Raw genomic sequence first — 18,124 nt, forward strand, 5'->3', positions numbered from 1 at the left:
GCCCCCTTCCTTTCTTCCTTTCCAGGATTCTCATGCTCAGTGGGATTCTCTCTGCCCTCTGCCCCTCTGCTAGGTGGGTGAGAGGGTGGGAGGGTCCCGCAGGTCCGGTGTCAGTCTAGCTGCCTCCCCTCCCTTACGAAACAGGGCTCATCTGGGAAACACCAGTGAGGAGAGTTCACAGCGAAAACCTAAGACATTCCATTTTCTAGTATCATTCTTGCATCTCACAGCTTAGATCAACTGAGTCCTTTGCTTCCTGGCTTTTGTCTGTCACAAACATTTAAGGCTTTCCTCTCCCTCATTCTGGTAGAAAAAGAGGAGGCAATAAAAACTGGGAGAAGGAAACTCTGTATTCGACAAATATAAAAACACGAGAAAGGCTGGGGCTGGGCGTGGTGGCCGCACACCTGTAATCCCAGCGCTTTGGGAGGCCACAGTGGGCAGATCGCTTGATTCCAGGAGTTCAAGACCAGTCCTGGCAACACAGTGAGTCCCGTCTCTACCGAAAATGGAAAAATTAGCCAGGCATGGTGGTGCACCTTGTACTCCCAGCTACTTGGGAGGCTGAGATGAGAGAATAGCTTGAGCTTGGGAGGTCGAGGCTGCAGTGAGCCATGGTTGAACCTCAAGATCTGGGGGCAGAATTCCTTTTAGGGGAGAAGTATTATTCAGCAAAGCACATAAGAAACAGTTTGGCGTTTTGGAATGCCAGCCCTCAGAATATGGCTTGATAGGCCAAAAGGGAGATGCAGAGTCATGTCTCTGAGAGCTCGTGGGAGTGTTTAGGAAGGAGGGAGAAGGAAGTCTGGAGAGAAAGAAGGGGCTCAGAAAAATAGCAGAATGCTGGAGGCCAGACCAAAAAGCTCGCCGTTGGTGGGATGAGTGAGCGCTCTGCAGAGCAGGTGAGTCTGATATTCCCCCTCGATGGTCTGCCAAACTGCATTACAGCACGAACTCCAGCCCTAACTCTTGAATCCCTAGCAAACTGTACTGTACACAGTGATCTTATGTAAATGCTGTTTGTTACACATCCAGAAAAAGAGCTGTCTTTGTTCTCTGCCTTCTATATAGAGCCCTCTTTATGTGACCTTCCTCGGTAGGAGAGAGGAAAGTGGGGGGTCCTTTGATCTGTATCAGGCCTCCCCTCCTTTCACCCCACGTTAATTTTTCCCACATCAGTTTTAAGAGCTTTGTGCTTAAAGGAGGAAAAGCGTATCGGTTCAAATTGTCGTTTTTTTTTTTTTTCAATATCACTCTTGCTCAGGAAGAGTTAAAGCTTTGTCCGTGAGTAGAAAATTAAGTGTTCTCAGCTCCTAGTGGGATTGACTAAAGAACTCCAGATAATGAGAAAGGCTTGGACTTTAAGGATGATTTTTTTCCCCCCCCATCAGGAAAAAGCCAGTTAGATATGAGGAGGGGGAGGGCAGCCGCTTGGTTCAAGGGAATTAAAATGAGAAAGGGAGTTTCAGCTGAGGGTAATGAGGCTGCAGCAGAGGCTGGCCCCAGAGTGAGGCTGACTTGGCATTACATGAAGAATAGCCAGGAAAGAGGACCCGAAGCAGAATAGGGATAGGGGGTGCTGAACTCAGTGGGGTCCCCAAAGCTAGGGACATCAAAGACAGACTACAAAAGATGAGGGGCTTGGTGTTTATCGGACAATAAATAACAAGAGGAGGAAACCACGAAAACTAATCGAGTTGTTAATTCTGTGTGGACTGCATCAATGCTGAAAAGATCCCGGGAGAGGAAGGGGCAGGATGGTGATCAGTATGTTGGGAAGGTTTTACTCAGGTTTGCGACATGGTTCAAGCACTGAAACTCCTCGTGCTCTCTCTAGATCGTATTAGATTGGAGGGGAAAGTGCTGGTGGGATTATATGTTTTGAGAATGTGGAACCAAGGTGGGATGGAGTCTCCCTCTGTTGCCTAGGCAGGAGTGCAGTGGCATGATCTTGGCTCACTGCAACCTCCACCTCCCAGGTTCAAGCGATTCTCCTGCCTCAGCCTCCCAAGTAGCTGGGGTTACAGGCATGCACCACAATACTTGGGTAAATTTTGTATTTTTAGTAGAGATGGGGTTTCACCAGTTTGTCCAGGCTGGTCTCGAATTCTTGACCTCAAGTGATCCACCTGTTTCAGCCTCCCAGAGTGCTGGGATTATAGGCATGAGCCACTGTGCCTACGTTGAAAGCCTCTTAACTGTGTATGTGTGTGGAGGGGAGTGGTCCTCTGAGGATGGGGTACGCTGCCTTAAGGTCTTGTGAAGGGAAAAGGAAGCATGCCCCATTTCTTCTGCAGCCCTTCCCTCTGGGATTCCTAGCAGCCACAATGGCAGGAGAGGGGGATACGCCTGGTCGGGATCACCAGTTTGTAGTACAGGGCAGGGTGGATTCCACGATAATTACATGCAAGAAAATGTACTTAGCTTTATTTTTAAAAATTAGATTTAGATTTGGCTCTAAGTATCACTTAGCATAATTCTGAGTAATTTAATCTCAATCATGTTTTGAGGGATGGGAGTGTTGGAGTCGAGGGGAGGGGAGGAAGGGCTACCATCTCATAAAATCATTTCAGAGTTCTTGGGGGTTAAGACATACAAGTCTCAGAAAATTTGAAGGGGGACTGTATTAGTATCCTGTGGCTGCTCTAACAAATTAATACCAGCTTGGTGGCTTACGACAGCAAACATTTATAAGTCCTCCATCAAGGTGTCGGCCGGACCCGACCCTGTCCAAAGCCTCTAGGGGAGAATCCTCCTTGCATCTTCTAGCTTCTGGCAGTTGTTGGCATCCCTTGACATTCCTTGGCTTGTGGTCTTCCAGTCTCTTTCTTCATATTCGCCTTCTCTGTGTCTTCTTTTTTCTGTCTGTCTTCTTTTCTCTCAAGAAGATACTTGTGATGGAATTTAGGGCTCACCAAGAGAATCTCAAGGTCCTCAACCACATCTGCAAAGACCCCTTTTTTCAAATAAGATAACGTCCGCGAGTTCTAGCGGGGGAACATGGACATCTCCTGGGAAAGCATTTTTTAGCCTCCCACAAGGACCTTCTGGTTTTATCTGCTTTTGCATTGCTGCAACCTTTTCCTAAAGCATATGGTCCCTTTCAAAGCTAGGGTACAGAGGTGTTCAAGCTAGGGTACAGAGGTGTTCAAGCTAGGGTACAGAGGTGTTCAAGCTAGGGTACAGAGGTCTTCAAGCTAGGGTACAGAGGTCTTCAAGCTAGGGTACAGAGGTCTTTTAAGGAGGATCCCAAATCCTGACATTTAGTATCCTATTAGCCTAGCTCTCTGTTATCTAAGAAAACTCCATTCCCTCACCCCTCTGCACTCCCAGAGAATATCTTTCCATGGGGCCTGGACGTCTTCATGCAAGCCCATGCTCCATTCTCCATCCGGTTTAATCCTGCCAAAGGACTAGATTCCCAAACAGAGAGACTTCTGTCTGGCCATGGAGGCACAGCCTAGAGGGGGGTTACTGGGGTCATCCCAGGAGGATGTAAGCTAAGAGGATAATAGAAGAAGACTGGGTTGCAGAGTGTCTAACAGATACAGCATAATAACATGTTGGCTCAGTGATCCTTCAAGGTGCTGGAACACAAGCCAGCATTGCCAGTAATTACTCAGTGCTATGGTTTCAGTGTTTGTCGGCTTCAAAACTCATGATCGAAATTTAATCCCCAATGTGGCAGTATTAATAGGTGGAGTCATTAGCAGGTGATTGGCTTCTGAGGACCCTGAGCTCATGAGCAGATTAATCCATTCATGGATTAATGGGTTAATTGATTAGTGGGTTATCATGGGAGGGGAACTGTGGTTTTATAAGAATAGGAAGAGCCGGGCACAGTGGCTCACAGCTGTAATCTCAGCACTTTGGGAGGCTGAGGAGGGTGGATCACCTGGGGTCAGAAGTTCAAAACCAGCCTGGCCAACATGGCGAAAACCCATCTCTACAAAAATACAAAAATTAGCTGGACATGGTGGTGCATGTCTGTAATCTCAGCTACCTGGGAGACTGAGGCAGGAGAATCACTTGAACCCGGGAGGCGGAGGGTGCAGTGAGCTGAGATCGCACCGTTGTACTCCAGCCTGGGCAACAAAGCAATACTCCATCTCAAAAAATAATAAAATAAAGAATAGAAAGAGAGACCTGAGCTAGCACACTCAGCCCCCTAACTGTAGGACACCCTGCGTCACCTTGGGACCCTGTAGAGAGTCCCCATCAGCAAGAAGGCTCTCATCAGTTGTGACTCCTTGACCTTGGACTTCCCAGCCTCCAAGAAATGTATTCCTTATAATTATAGAGGCTGAGAAGTCCAGAGTCGAGGGGCCACATGTGCTGAGAGCCTTCTTGCTGGTGGGGACTCTGTAGCACCCCTAGGTGGCGTAGAGTGTCACATGGTGAGGGGACTGAGTGTGCAAGTGTGCTAGCTCAGGTCTCTCTTCCGATTCTTACTAAAGCCACTAGTCTCACTCCCACGATAACCATTAATCCATGAATAGATCAATCCATCTAATGAGGGGAGAGGCCTCATGACTCAATCACCTTTTCTGTTGAGACAGAGTCTTGCTCTGTCACCCAGTCTGGAGTGCAGTGGTGTGATCTCAGCTCGCTGCAACCTCCACCTCCCAGGTTCTGCCTCAGCCTCCCAAGTAGCTGGGATCACAGGCACGTGCCACTATACCCAGCTGATTTTTGTATTTTTTAGTAGAGACAGGGTTTCACCATATTGGCCAGGCTGGTCTCAAACTCCTGACCTCGTGATCCACCTGTCTCAGCCTACCAAATGGGATTGCAGGCATGAGCCACCGTGCCTGGCCATCGATCACCTTTTAAAGGCCCTACCTCTCAATACTGCTGCACTGGATGAAGTTTCAACATGAGCTTTTGAGTGGACAAATACTTCAACCATAGCAATGTTATGTGAGTTTTAGATTTTATTTTATTTGGTTTTGATTCGGGTCTTGCTCTGTTGCCCAGGCTGGAGCGCAGTAGTGTGATCGTAGCCCACGGCAGCCTGAAACTCCTGGGCTCGGGTGATCCTCCTGCCTCTGCCACCTTGCCCAACTAATTTTTAAAAAGTATTAATTCAGGTTATGTTTTGGTTTTCTTCAGAAAAATACCAGTATGTAATTATCTTCTATTAAAGAAAACACAGAAATGAAGTAGTTACTGAGTCATTCCGTCCCAGGCATCACTTTCACCTGAACGACCTAGAAAATTGAGATCAAACTATATTTTGACCCATATATAACAAGAACTACTTCAATTTCCCCATTTTGTCAGTGGCAGCCACGCCCTAGTTTGCTGAGATAAATTAGATTTTAGCTGAATGCAGTCATGGATCTCTAGCCTAACTAATGATAAGTAAATGAGATTTCCATTTTATCTCTTTTTAAAATGAGGCCTTAGATTTGCACTCATAGTTCTTTATGCACTTGACATACCTCCATGTGCACTAAATTTTAAAACTCTGTGTGCACTTTTATTTTAAGGCTTAAGTAATCTTGTTTATAGAATAAGTGGTTTGTTGAAATATTAGAAGGGCTACTGGTTATTGGTTTATTTCTTGAATTTGTGCCCTGAAATCTGCCTCTTCCCAATTTTGAGCATAGTTTCTTCAATTGTATTTGAAAAGGGGGATTTTCCTTTCCTCCTGTCACTTTCTCAGTGAGTCACCTCCTGAGAAGTGGCTGCTTCTTTCCACTTCATTCTTTGTTCCCTTAGTCCAAGACAAAAATATGAAATCACACAGAAAAACTAACTGGAGAGAGATTCTGTGTGCGTAGATTGGAAGACTCAATATTGCGAAGGCATCAGTCCTTCCCAACTTCATTTATAGATTCCTTGTGATCCTAGCCAAGATTCTGCAAGTTGTTTTGTGGATAACACCAAATTGATCAGAAAATGTATACAGGAAGGCAGAACACCAGTAATAACACAATCAGAAAAAGAAGACAAAGTTAGAGAGCTGACACGATCTGACTTCAAGACTTGTTTATAAAACTACGGTAATTGGGGGAGTGTGCTACGGTGGAAGAATAGACGAATAGATCAATGAAGCAGAAAAGAGAGCTCAGAAATAGACCCACACGAATAGTGCACTGATCTCTAACAAAGGGGCAGGGGCAGTTCAATGCAGAAGGGATAGTGTTTTCAACAAACGGTGCTGGAACAACTGAACCTCTATATGCAAAATGAAACTCAACACAGACCTGACAACTTTTGCACAAATCAACTCAGAATATCATATGTAGACCTAAATGCAAAATGTGAAACAAAAGAAAGTTTGAGAAGAAGAAAACATAAGAGAAAATCTAGCGACTCTGGGTTTGGCAATGACTTTTGAGATACACCAAAAATGTTCCATGAAAGGAAAAAATGGATACATTGGACTTAGTTAGAATTAAAAACTTCGTCTCTGAAAAAGACGCTATTAAGAGGATGGAAAGACAAGCCACAGACTGAGAGATTATATTTGCCAAACACATATCTGATAAATGACTGGTACTCAAAATGTACCAAAGAATGCTTAAAACTGAATTTTAAGAAAACAACTTAAAAAATCAGCAAAACATCTGAACAGACACCTCATAAAAGAAGAGATAAAGATGGGCGGACGAGGTGGCTCACACCTGTAATCCCAGCACTTTGGGAGGCCGAAGGTGGGTGGATCACCTGAGATCAGGAGTTTGAGACCAACCTGGACAACATGGTGAAACCCTGTCTCTACTAAAAACACAAAAGTTAGCCGGGCATGGTGGTGTGTGCTTGTAGTCAAGGCTGAGGCGGGAGAATCATTTGAACCCAGGAGGTGGAGGTTGCAGTGAGCTGAGATCACGCCACTGCACTCCAGCCTGGATAAAACAACAAGAAGATATTCCTACAGACCTTTTAAAATAGCCAAAATTTAAGAAAAGAATGATAATACCAAATGAGGATCATGAGGTTGAAGCAGCAGAAATTTATTAACTATTGATGAGAATGCAAAATGATACACATCCACTTTTGAAGGCAGGCTGGCAGTTTCTTTTTCTTTCTGTTTTTTTGAGATGGAGTCTTGCTCTGTCACCCAGGCTGGAGTGCGGTGGGTAATCATGGCTCCTTGCAGCCTTGACCTCCTGGGCTCAATCGATCCTCCCCCCCCCCACCTCAGTCACCAGAGTAACTGAGACCACAGGTACATGCCACCATTCTAGGCTCATTTTTTTTTTAAGAGATGGGGTCTTACTATGTTGCCCAAGCTGGTCTCAAACACCTGAGCTCAAGTGATCCTCCTGCCTCGGCCTTCCAAAGTGTTGGGTTTACAGGTGTGAGCCACCACATCCAGCCTATTTACTTTTTATTAAAAAAACCCAACATCTCATGTTTGATGTGGGTATGTCAGAGGGACACGGGAGTCAATAAGAAAACTCCCAATAACCAAAGTGGAAATAATTCAACTAACAACGTAAGTAAAGTAGTATTGGAGCAGCATATATTATAAAATAAATATGTTTAAGTCCGTACTGACACAAAGAAATGATTGGCTACATTAGCAAATGGAGGAGGAGTAAAAAGAGACAAATCTCCCAAGCAGAAGAATTCCAAATAATTAAATAGCCTCAGGGAAGGGGAGCACAACTCCTCACTCCGTAAGTGTGGGCTGCACCAAAAACTTCCTTCCAACAAGGGCAGAAGAGAAAAGGCGGGAAAAAAGAGTGAGTAACTTTACAGTGGAGAAAGGAAAAACACAGCCGCACTCAGGTGATCAAGTTTAATGCCAACAGTAATCAATCATGTTGTTAGGATATATCCTGTGTTATGGGATGAATTGTATCCCCCAAAAGACATGTTCTGAGGGATTAGGGATTAAGATAAACCCTAATCTCTAATCCCTCAGAATACGGCCTTGTTTAGAACTAGGGTCTTTGCAGATGTAATGAATTAAAATGAGATGTTGTCATACTGGAGTGAGACAGACAGTTCATCCAATATGCTTGGTGTCTTTATAAGAAGAGGAAAGAGTCAGCCTGGCATGGTGGCTCACACCTGTAATCCCAGCACTTTGGGAGGCCAAGGCAGGCAGATCACATGACTCCAGGAGTTTGAGATCAGCACGGCCAACATGGTGAAACCCCATCTCCACTGAAAACACAAATTAGCCGGGTATGGTGGTGGGTGCCTATAATCACAGCTAGTCAGGAGGCTGAGGCAGGAGAATCACTTGAACCCAGGAGGCCAAGGTTGCAGGAACCAAGACTGCACCACTGCACTCCAGCCTGGGCAACAGAACAAGACTTCGTCTCAAAAAAAAAAGAAGAGGAAAGTCATGCATAGAGAGGGAAGAAGTGACATGCAGGTGGTGGCAGAGTTGTAGAATTATGGGGCAAGACGCCAAGGAATGCCTGGGGCTACCAGAAGGTGTAAAGGGCAAGGAGGGATCCTCCCTAGAGGGCTGGGAGAGCACAGCCCTACTGGCACCTTGATTTTGGACTTCTGGCCTCCGGAACTGTGAGAGAATAGATTTCTTGTTTCAAGCCCTTCCGGTTTGTGGTACTTTGTTACCGCAGGCCTCGGAAGAAAATACACGGGGATAGCATCTGATGACAAGGCACTTTATCTCTGTGCTCTTCCCTTCAAAAACCTGTCACTCCAGTCTAATCACGGGAAAAACATCAGACAGATTGCAGTACAGGGCATTCTACACAATACCTGACCATTAGGCCTCCAACCTGTCAAGGCCGACCGGGCACAGTGACTCTCGCCTGCAATCCCAGCACTTTGGGAGGCCAAGGTGGGAGGAACACTTGAGCCCAGGAGTTCAAGGCCAGCCTGGGCAACATAGCAAGATCCCCGTCTCTACAAATAATTAGTAAATTAGCTGAGTGTGGTGGTGCACACATGTGGTCTCAGCTGCTTAGGAGGCTGAGGTGGGAGGTTCGACTGAGCCTGGGAGGTTGAGGCTGCAGTGAGCTATGATTGCACATTGCACTCCAGCCTGGGCGACAGAGCAGGACCCAATCTCGATTTAAAAAGAAAAACCTTTTAATGTCATCAAAAACAAAGAAAGTCTGAGAAACTGTCCCAACTAAGAAGAGCCTTAGGAGACATGACAGCTAAACGTAATGTGGACTCCCGGACAGGATATTGGAACAGAACAAGGTATACAGTAAGGAGATGTGAACAAACTATGGACTTTAGCTAATACTAATGCATCAATATTGGTTCATCAATTCTAATAAATGTACCATACTTGCGTAAGATGTTAATAAGAGGGGAAACTGGGGGTGGGGTGTGCAGGAATGCTCTGTACCATCTTCTGAGTTTTGCTCTAAATCAGAAAGCGTTCGGATTAAAATTAAGTCTTTGAAAAATGAAGGTAGGCTTTCCACTTTAACTCATAGTCAGCCTCCTTTGCTTTCATGTGAGGAGTCTGCTTTTTATCCTCCCGTCATCAACATCCTCTCCTGCCCCTGCTTTTTTTTTGAGAAGGAGTTTCACTCTTGTTGCCCACTCTGGAGTGCGATGGCATGATCTCGGCTCACTCCACCCTCAGGCTCAAGCGGTTCAAGCAATTCTCCTGCCTCAGCCTCCTGAGTAGCTGGGATTACAGGTGTGAGCCACCACACCTGGCTAATGTTGTATTTTTAGTAGAGATGGGATTTCTCTATGTTGGTCAGGCTGGTCTTGAACTCCCGACCTCAGGTGATCCACCTGCCTTGGCCTCCCAAAGTGCTGGGATTATAGGTGTGAGCCACCGTGCCTGGCCAACAATAACTTTTATGATAAGAAAGACAAAGTGTTTGGCTGATCATGGGAGTAAGAGTTGCATTTGCCCAGACAGCGAGCTGGATGACACATTCCGGGTGGAGGCCTTTCCTGAGAGTTTTTTCTTGGAAGCCCTGGGCTCCCCTTTACCCACCTCTGCATTCCGTGCCCGCTCCCTTCTCTGTCTCAACTTTCTGACTTTGGTACAGGTAGCTTTCCTGGCCCGTTGCCTGTCCTCAGTGCCCACTGTTCATGTAATCACACACTTCTCATATTTTAACTTTATTTCCTTGTAGCCACTTACTTTGAAATTCATTTACCATTTTTGTTTTGCCTCAGAAGTTTACTCACCGTTGCAATTAATTAATTATTTTTTGAGACAGGGTTGCCCAGGCTGGAGTGCAGTGACACAAACGTGGCTCACTGCAGCCTCAACCTCCCGGCCTCAAGTGATCCTCCCGCCTCAGCCTCCCTAGTAGCTGGGACTACAGGTATGTGCCACCACACTGGGCTAATTTTCAATTTGTTTTTGTCAAGATTCAGTCTCACTATGTTGCCAGGTTGGTCTCAAACTCCTGGGCTCAAGTGATCCTCCTGCCTCGGCTTCCCAAAGTGCTGGGATTATAGGCAGGAGCCACCATGCCCAGCCACTTGCTGCAATCTAAAAAGTGAACCACAATAAAGCAAAGTCAGTGGAGACAAGAAGGCAAGGAATTGAGCTTATTGGCAAAAACTTGTTCCATTCCATCCATTGGCAAGACTTGGTCAAACTTGATTTTTTCCATCATGCCTTGTAGGAGAATATCTGATGTAAGCCACAGGGTTTTACTCACAAATAGCATATGAGAAGTCTGGAGATTGGCAGTCCCAGAGGTGGTTCATACACTGCTTCCACCGTGTCAGGAACCTGGATCGGCTGCCCTTGGTTTTCCCTTTTTCGGTGCCAGCTCTGTGAAGCTGCAGAACAGAGCACCAGGTCCTCACAAGGCAACATCCAAGCTAGGAGGCAGGGAGAGCTCTCTCCTTCTATCAGGGAGGAGTATCTTTCTCCAAGTGTCCCGTATCCGAGTGGAATCACATGCCTGCCTCAAAGGAGCAAAGAAGGAATGAGATTTCCATGATTCATTTAGCTCAACCGTGATTCATTCCTGGGCACCAGACATAAAGCCAGATGTGACCTGAACACAGCTGGCATTCAACTAGCAAGAAAGAGGTGTGGAATGGAATGGCTGTTAGGAAAGCCAGTCATGGCCTCTGTCACCCAGTTGCTCCCTGGGCACTTCAGAACTGGCATTCACATGATAATATCAATGCTCTATATCTCGAAGCACTTCGCAGTTTGCAAAGCGTTCATGTACATCGTTTCATTCGAGTCTCACCACCACCGTGAGAGATGCAACAACAGCTGTGCTTCTCTTTCTCGGACAGAGAGGGAGACTGAGGACTGTAGGCAGTGAGTGATTCACCCGTGGTTTCTCAGCTTCTCAGAGCTGGAAATAGAAGAAGGCTTCCGACCTGGACGTCCAATACCTTTTCTACAATTTCTTCCAATGAGCATGTGTGGAATATTACTGGCAACTCATAGATGTAAGTTGCCCTGTAAGTTCTGTGTGACTTTCTTCCATGGGCTGATGCCCTGTGTGCTCCCAACAGATGTAGAGTGATGGGTGATGTGTGGCTGAGCAGAGGCAGCTGTGGAGGAGTGCATGGTGAGACATTTTTACACAGACACATCTTGTGCAAACTAAGCAGTGCCTGGCCTGAGGATGGTGTCCTGTGCCGAAGCAGCAGATGGAGGCTGCAGATGTGTGAAGGCTGCGTTCTGCCCACGTGGAATCCAAGAGCTCCACAAGGCATCGTGGCTGTCCAACTTCCTGTCAGAATTGGCACCGAGGGGAGCGTCAGCTCCTAGCTTACACTTGATTTAAACTGAATCAGAGACAGGAGATGGCTTTAAGGAAGCATCTGGGTGCACGGACAGCAGAGAAAAAGCAGGAGATTGAAGGCAGTGAGGGTTCCCAGGATTTATAAACGGATCGTCTTGTCATCGCTTGCCATCTGGTCCCATGCCTGGTCCCCACCCCTCACGGTCAGCTGAAAAGCTGTCTGATAATGCGCTCTGGTGGGCATTGCTAGCAGCAGTCTATGTTGAAAAACTCCTTTTTGGAAAATAGTTTGGAAATATATATCATGATGTGTGAAATGTAAGACCACTGAAACTATGGACCCCATTCTTTTTTTTTTTTTTTTTTTTTTGAGACGGAGTTTCACTCTTGTTACCCAGGCTGGAGTGCAATGGCACGATCTTGGCTCACCGCAGCCTCCGCCTCCTGGGTTCAGGCAATTCTCCTGCCTCAGCCTCCTGAGTAGCTGGGATTACAGGCACGTGCCACCATGCCCAGCTAATTTTTTGTATTTTTAGTAGAGACGGGGTTTCACCATGTTGACCAGGATGGTCTCGATCTCTTGACCTCGTGATCCACCCGCCTCGGCCTCCCAAAGTGCTGGGATTACAGGCTTGAGCCACCGCGCCCGGCAACTATGGACCCCATTCTTGAGACTTCATATTAAGAAATAACAGTTCCAAATTGCTTCTCAAAAAGAAAGAAAGAAAGAAAGAAAGAAAGAAAGAAAGAAAGAAAGAAAGAAAGGAAGAAAGAAAGAAAGAAAGAACGAACTAAAATAAAGGAAATAATTAAAATGAAGGAGGCTAGGTGCAGGGGCTCACATCTGTCATCCCAGCTCTTCAGGAGGCTGAAGCGGGCAGATCACTTAAGGCCGGGAGTTTGAGACCAGCTTGGCAAACATGGAGAAACTGCATCTCTACTAAAAGTACAAAAATTAGCCTGGTGTGGTGGTGTGCACCTGTAATCCCAGCTACTCGAGAGGCTAAAGCACGAGAATCATTTGAACCAAGGAGGCGGAGGCTGCAGTGAACTGAGATTGCACCACTGTGTTCCAGCCTGGGCGACAGAGCGAGACTCCATCTCAAAAACGAAACGAAACTAAACCAAACTAATATAATAAAATGAAGGGCAAAATCTATAGGTATGGTGGCGGCTATTATTTTGTTGTACATATGCGAGTGAAGAGTTGGAAGCAACCTAAGCCTTCAACAGCAGCAACCCTGTGGTCTACTTAATGGAATCTAAGCCATTGTTAACAAGCAGAATTATGAAGAAGGTGATGCATTCAACAAATATTTAGCGAATGCCTCTAATATGCCAAGCACTGTATTAAAGACTGAAATAGTGAACAAAGCAGTCCAAGCCTCTGCCTTCTCCCAGTTGATGCTCTAGTGTGAATGGCAAAGGAGAGCTGGTGGCGCACCCAGAAAAGAGGTGCGGATTCAGAGCTAAGTGAAGAACGCAGAGGAGAAAAACTACACCTATCACGTGACCCTTTCCATACACTGTGTTCCGTTCCACGAACAAGGACTGAAAGGCAACAAGGGTAAATACCAATAGCTGCTGGGTGATGTGGCTCTGAACCAGTTTCTTTCCTTTCTTCTAATGTCTTTAGTGCAATATTTTTAATCAAATCAAAACGAGAAAAATATCTGATATATTTATCATGTACTCTCCTGTTTCAAAAGAGGTATATTTATCCAACTTTGTAGAAGCCAAAGAAAAAATATAAAAACATGTTGGTTGAAAGAAGGGAAGGCTGGGTGTAGTGGCTCCCATCTGTAATCCCAGCACTTTTGGAGGCTGAGGTGAGAGGAGTTCGCTTGAGTCCAGGAGTTTGAGACCAGCCTGGGAAACACAGGAGATCCTATCTTTACAAAACATTAAAAAGTTAGCCAGATGTGGTGGGGCATGCCTGTGGTCCCAGCTACTTGGGGGGCTGGGGTGGGAGGATAGCTTGAGCCTAGTTGGTGGAGGCTACAGTGAGTTGTGGTCATTTCACTGCACTCCAACCTGGATGACAGAATGAGACCCTACCCCCGCACCCCCAGAAAAAAGGAAGAAGAGGGGAAGGAAGGGAGAGAAGGGAAGGGAGGGAAATGGACAGATGTAGCTTTTGTGTTTAGTTTAGGCTTTAATCTGAGCCCTTTTTTCCGCACACTTATTTCTCTAGGTTCCAAACCCATGAGAATGAAATGAAAGGTCTAAAATGTCATTCTGATTTGTTTTTGGAAATGATTCCCTGTATATTGTCACCACCGTAGTTCGCTTGAGATCCAGTAAAGGCAAATTCTCTAAACATCTACAAAAATACCAAGTATCTGGGGACCTCCTGCAGCCAAATTGTATGATAACCTCTAAATTCTTTTTTTTTTTTTTTTTTTTTTTGAGAAGGAGTCTTGCTCTGTCACCAGGCTGGAGTGCAATGGCATGATCTCGGCTCACTGCAACCTCTGCCTCCTGGCTTCAAGTGATTCTCCTGCCTCAGCCTCCCGAGTAGTTGGGACTACAGGCACCTGCCACCACGCCTGGCTAATTTTTGTATTTTTAGTAGAGACAGGGTTTCACCATGTTGGCCAGGATGGTCTCAATCTCTTGACCTTGTGATCTGCCCACCTCGGCCTCTCAAAGTGCTGGGATTACAGGCGTGAGCCACCGCGCCCAGCCATAACCTCTAAATGTAAACTGTTTTCATAAGTACCTACTGTCTAAGTCCCAACCACCCATCCAGCCAGACGCAGGTGGCTCTATGTAGACTTTACTGTTGTTACAGGATGATTGTGCTGTATATTTCTTCTAAAACATTTTCTTTTCTTGATTTCTAGATCCAGTGGGCAGAGTCCAGGGCACTTTTGGTAAAGAGGTAGAATTATGAAGCCCTTTTTTGCTGCTCCCTATATTTTCTACCATCTGCTTCCATATTCCAACTAGTTAGAATCCACCTGCTGCTTCAGCCGCGTCATTTGTCTTCAGCTCCTGCCCTGGGCTCCTCTGTGACATTGCCCTGAACTGAACAGCTGTTGTTTCAGGACACGCTGCATTTCTGTGAGTACAAGATGGTCTTTGCAGGTGGCTGGTACATGAATTTTAAGCTTGTTGAGTGCTTTGAGATAGGAAGCTAAAAATACATGTGGGAGAGGTGTGTGTGTCTGTGTGTGTGTGTGTGTGTGTGTGTGTGTGAGAGAGAGAGAGAGAGAGAGAGAGAGAGAGAAGAGAAGAGGAGATTATTCTTTGTACAAAGAAAAAGTGACAAGGGGTTAATGCTGCTGATGTTGCTGAATCATCATAATCAAATACTGTTTATCAAGCTTCCTCCATATCAGTGATGTTAAGGGCTTGCAGATTCTCATGAGACAAGGCTGGTTTCTCTTTTCCTTCTCTCCGTGTACTCAGCCTCCAACATCATTCTACCCTTCCAGCTCTTGCCTGAGCAGTTTTGTACTAGTTTCTGCACTAAGACTTGCATATTCAATGTTTTGAAGAAGAACAGGAGTGCTGTGGTCAAAGAGGGATGTCCCAACATGCAAAGCACACACCCTCACACCTTCTCAAAGAACAGGACAGAGCATCACTTGAGCCTCTCTAAGGAAGCCCTGAAATGATGTATCATCCTCTCCCATGGGGAGGATATTAAATACAAGTAGAGGGTTTCTGCTTTCAATAATGTCTTGGAGACTCTTTCCAATAAAGCCTTGTGCTGGCGCTAGAGATACAGCACCAGATCCCCCTGTTGCAGGAGGATTTGTGGCCTCACCTGCTGGAAGTGTGTAGGCAGACAGGAAGGCCACATCCAGTGACTGATCACGGCAGGGATATAAAGTTTGGACCAACACGGGACAGACAACATGGGCCATGTTAGTTCCAGTACTCCTCATGGGTCATCTGACACTAGCCCTCCATCAATTTGAACTTCTCTCTGCCCAATTCTGCTTCTGTCTCCTTCCTGACACAGCCGTTAACCCAAAGGCCCTCCACAAGAAATATTTATCCTGCCTACTATGCACCTCGCTGTCTGCTTCCTGGAGAATGCACTCTGCAATGATTGACACTAGAAGTGACTCAAGAGAGAGGAGACGGCTGGGCATAGTGGCTCATGCCTGTAATCACAGCATGTTGGGAGGCTAAGTTGGGATGATCACTTGAAGCCAGGAGTTTAAGAACAGCCTGGGCAACATAGTGAGACCCTGGATCTATTAATTTTTTTTTTAGAAATTAGTTGGACGTGGTAGTGCACTCCTGTAGACTCAGGAGGCTGAGGCAGAAAGGTCTCCCAAACCCAGGAGTTTGAGGCTGCAGTGAGCTATGATTGTGCCACTGCATTCTAGCCTGGGTGACAGTGAGACCTTGCTGAGAACGAGAGAAGGTAGCGGGAGAGGGAGGGAAGAAAGAAATGAAGAAAAAGAAAAAGAAAGAAAGGAAGAGAAAGGAAGGAAGGAGAGATATACAGAGAGAAAGGAAGGAAGGGAGCGAGGGAAGGAAGGAAGGAATAAAGAAGAAAGGAGGGAGGGAGGGAAATAAGTGGTTAGATGAAATTTGAGATGAATCCCTCTCTGGCTGGCAATGAGGAACCTGTGGCTGGTGGTCCATGGAGCAAAGACAGGCCTGGCACAATGTGGTGACCCAGTTGTGGTGGCTTGCTGCTCTACTGAATGGTAGGTCAGAGGGAAGGAACGTTCTAGCTGGTGGAGGTATCTGGCACTTTAGGAATATGTAGAAAATAGTAACTACAAGGACAACAGAATTGGGGAGCTACTGATGATCTAAGCAGGACTGATGAGCTAGAAGAAAGTCATGAAAGGCTAAGTGCTTTAAGAAGCTCTTATATTTTCCAGGAGGAGGACAGAGAAAGCTCAGGACAGGCATGGGACTTAATTGTCAGTGTGGCAGAACTCCAGAGCGCGCCACACAAACTCTTGTGCATGAATGTTCCTTGCAGCATTCTTTACAATAGCCAAAAGGTGGAAACAACCCAAATGTCCATCAATGAACTGATGGATATCAAAACATATATCCACACCACATGTGAAATATTGTTTGGTTATAAAAGGAATGAAGTACTGACATATGCTACAACATTGTCAAACCTTGAAAACACAATGTTAAGTGAAAGAAGCCAGTCTCAAGAGTCCAGATATTATATATTCCATACATATGAAAGTCCAGAAGAGGGAAATCTATAGAGACAGTAGATTTGTGGTTGCTTAGGGCTAGGGGCAGACTAAGTCATAGGGATAGGTGAATGATAGCTAAAAGCTATGGGTTTTCTTTTAAAGGTGATGGAAATGTTCTCATTTTAACCACAGTGACAGTTGTATGACTCCATGAATATACTAGAAAACGCTGAATTGAACACATTAAATGAGTGACTTGGATGGCATATACATATGTATATAAAGTATATCTCAATATATATATATATATATATATATATATATATATATATATATATTTTTATATAAAGTATATCTCAATAAGGTTATTTAAAAAATAAAGGTTGGGCTGGGTACAGTGCCTCATGCCTGTAATCCCAGCACTTTGGGAAGTTGAGGTGGATGGATCACGAGGTCAGGAGTTCGAGACCAGCTTGACCAACATAGTGAAACCCTGTCTCTACTAAAAATATAAAAATTAGCCAGGCGTGGTGGCATGCACCTGTAGCCCCAGTTACTTAGGAGGCTGAGGCAGGAGGATTGCTTGAACCTGGGAGGCGGAGGTTGCAGTGAGCCAAGATCACACCACTGACTCCAACCTGGGTGACAGAGCGAGACTCTGTCTCGAAAAGAAATAATAATAATAATAATAATAATAATAATAACAACAACAACAACAACAACAACAACAAAGGTGGGAATACCTAGGTGCAGACACAGTACAATACTAAATGGCAGCGGGTGGGGGGAAGAGGCCTTCTGCTGGTAATTGAGGCAAAACTCTTACCTCCGTGGAGCAGGAGTACTCCCTCAGCCACATAGAGCTTTCTTAAGCTGATCTGACTGTTGATGGATAAATGCTGTCATTCATTGACATACCAGTTGACACATTGCAACAAAAATCACTGTGATGAGGGCAGAAAAAAAAACATTCTACTAGATTCACAAAATCAATGACAAATGAGCAAGTCTTCTGCTTTCATAGCTGGATAGACCTTCATAAAGCAAGCTGAGCACATTTCCATCAGGCCAGGCTGAGTCAGACTTTTCTAGCCATTGTGTGTCTCTACCGCTTCTTTCTGTCACCTCTTAAAGGGCATCAGAGGTTATTTCACAGAGGCAAGTGACATATTCCCGGGAGACACATGATAAGGAGCCAGAGATTTCTAGTTATAGAATTGCCTCTGCCACCAAAGGCTGAAGATCTTTTGGAAATTCATTTAACCAAATGCGGAAAATTTCATTTTTTTCCCATCTAAAAATGCAGAGGGTGGATTTTGTGGTCTCCTAGCCCCTTGCAGTGATGGTATTCTAGATGCT

At 45.5% G+C, this 18,124-nt stretch overlaps 1 long non-coding RNA gene across 2 annotated transcripts in view; it reads right to left on the reverse strand.

Moving 5' to 3' along the window:
* The window catches only part of LOC104652541 (uncharacterized), a 30,364-nt gene extending 12,494 nt beyond the window's left edge, over positions 1-17,870 (reverse strand). For both annotated transcript variants that reach the window (XR_012513612.1, XR_745858.2), the window contains exon 1: positions 17,592-17,870. This is a non-coding gene — a long non-coding RNA (uncharacterized LOC104652541). The remainder of the gene's footprint in view (positions 1-17,591) is intronic.
* Between the last annotated feature and the right edge of the window lie 254 nt (positions 17,871-18,124).

This window comes from Saimiri boliviensis, chromosome 14 (genome assembly GCF_048565385.1).
Source record: "Saimiri boliviensis isolate mSaiBol1 chromosome 14, mSaiBol1.pri, whole genome shotgun sequence".
In the NCBI taxonomy this organism is placed as follows: Eukaryota; Metazoa; Chordata; class Mammalia; order Primates; family Cebidae; genus Saimiri; species Saimiri boliviensis.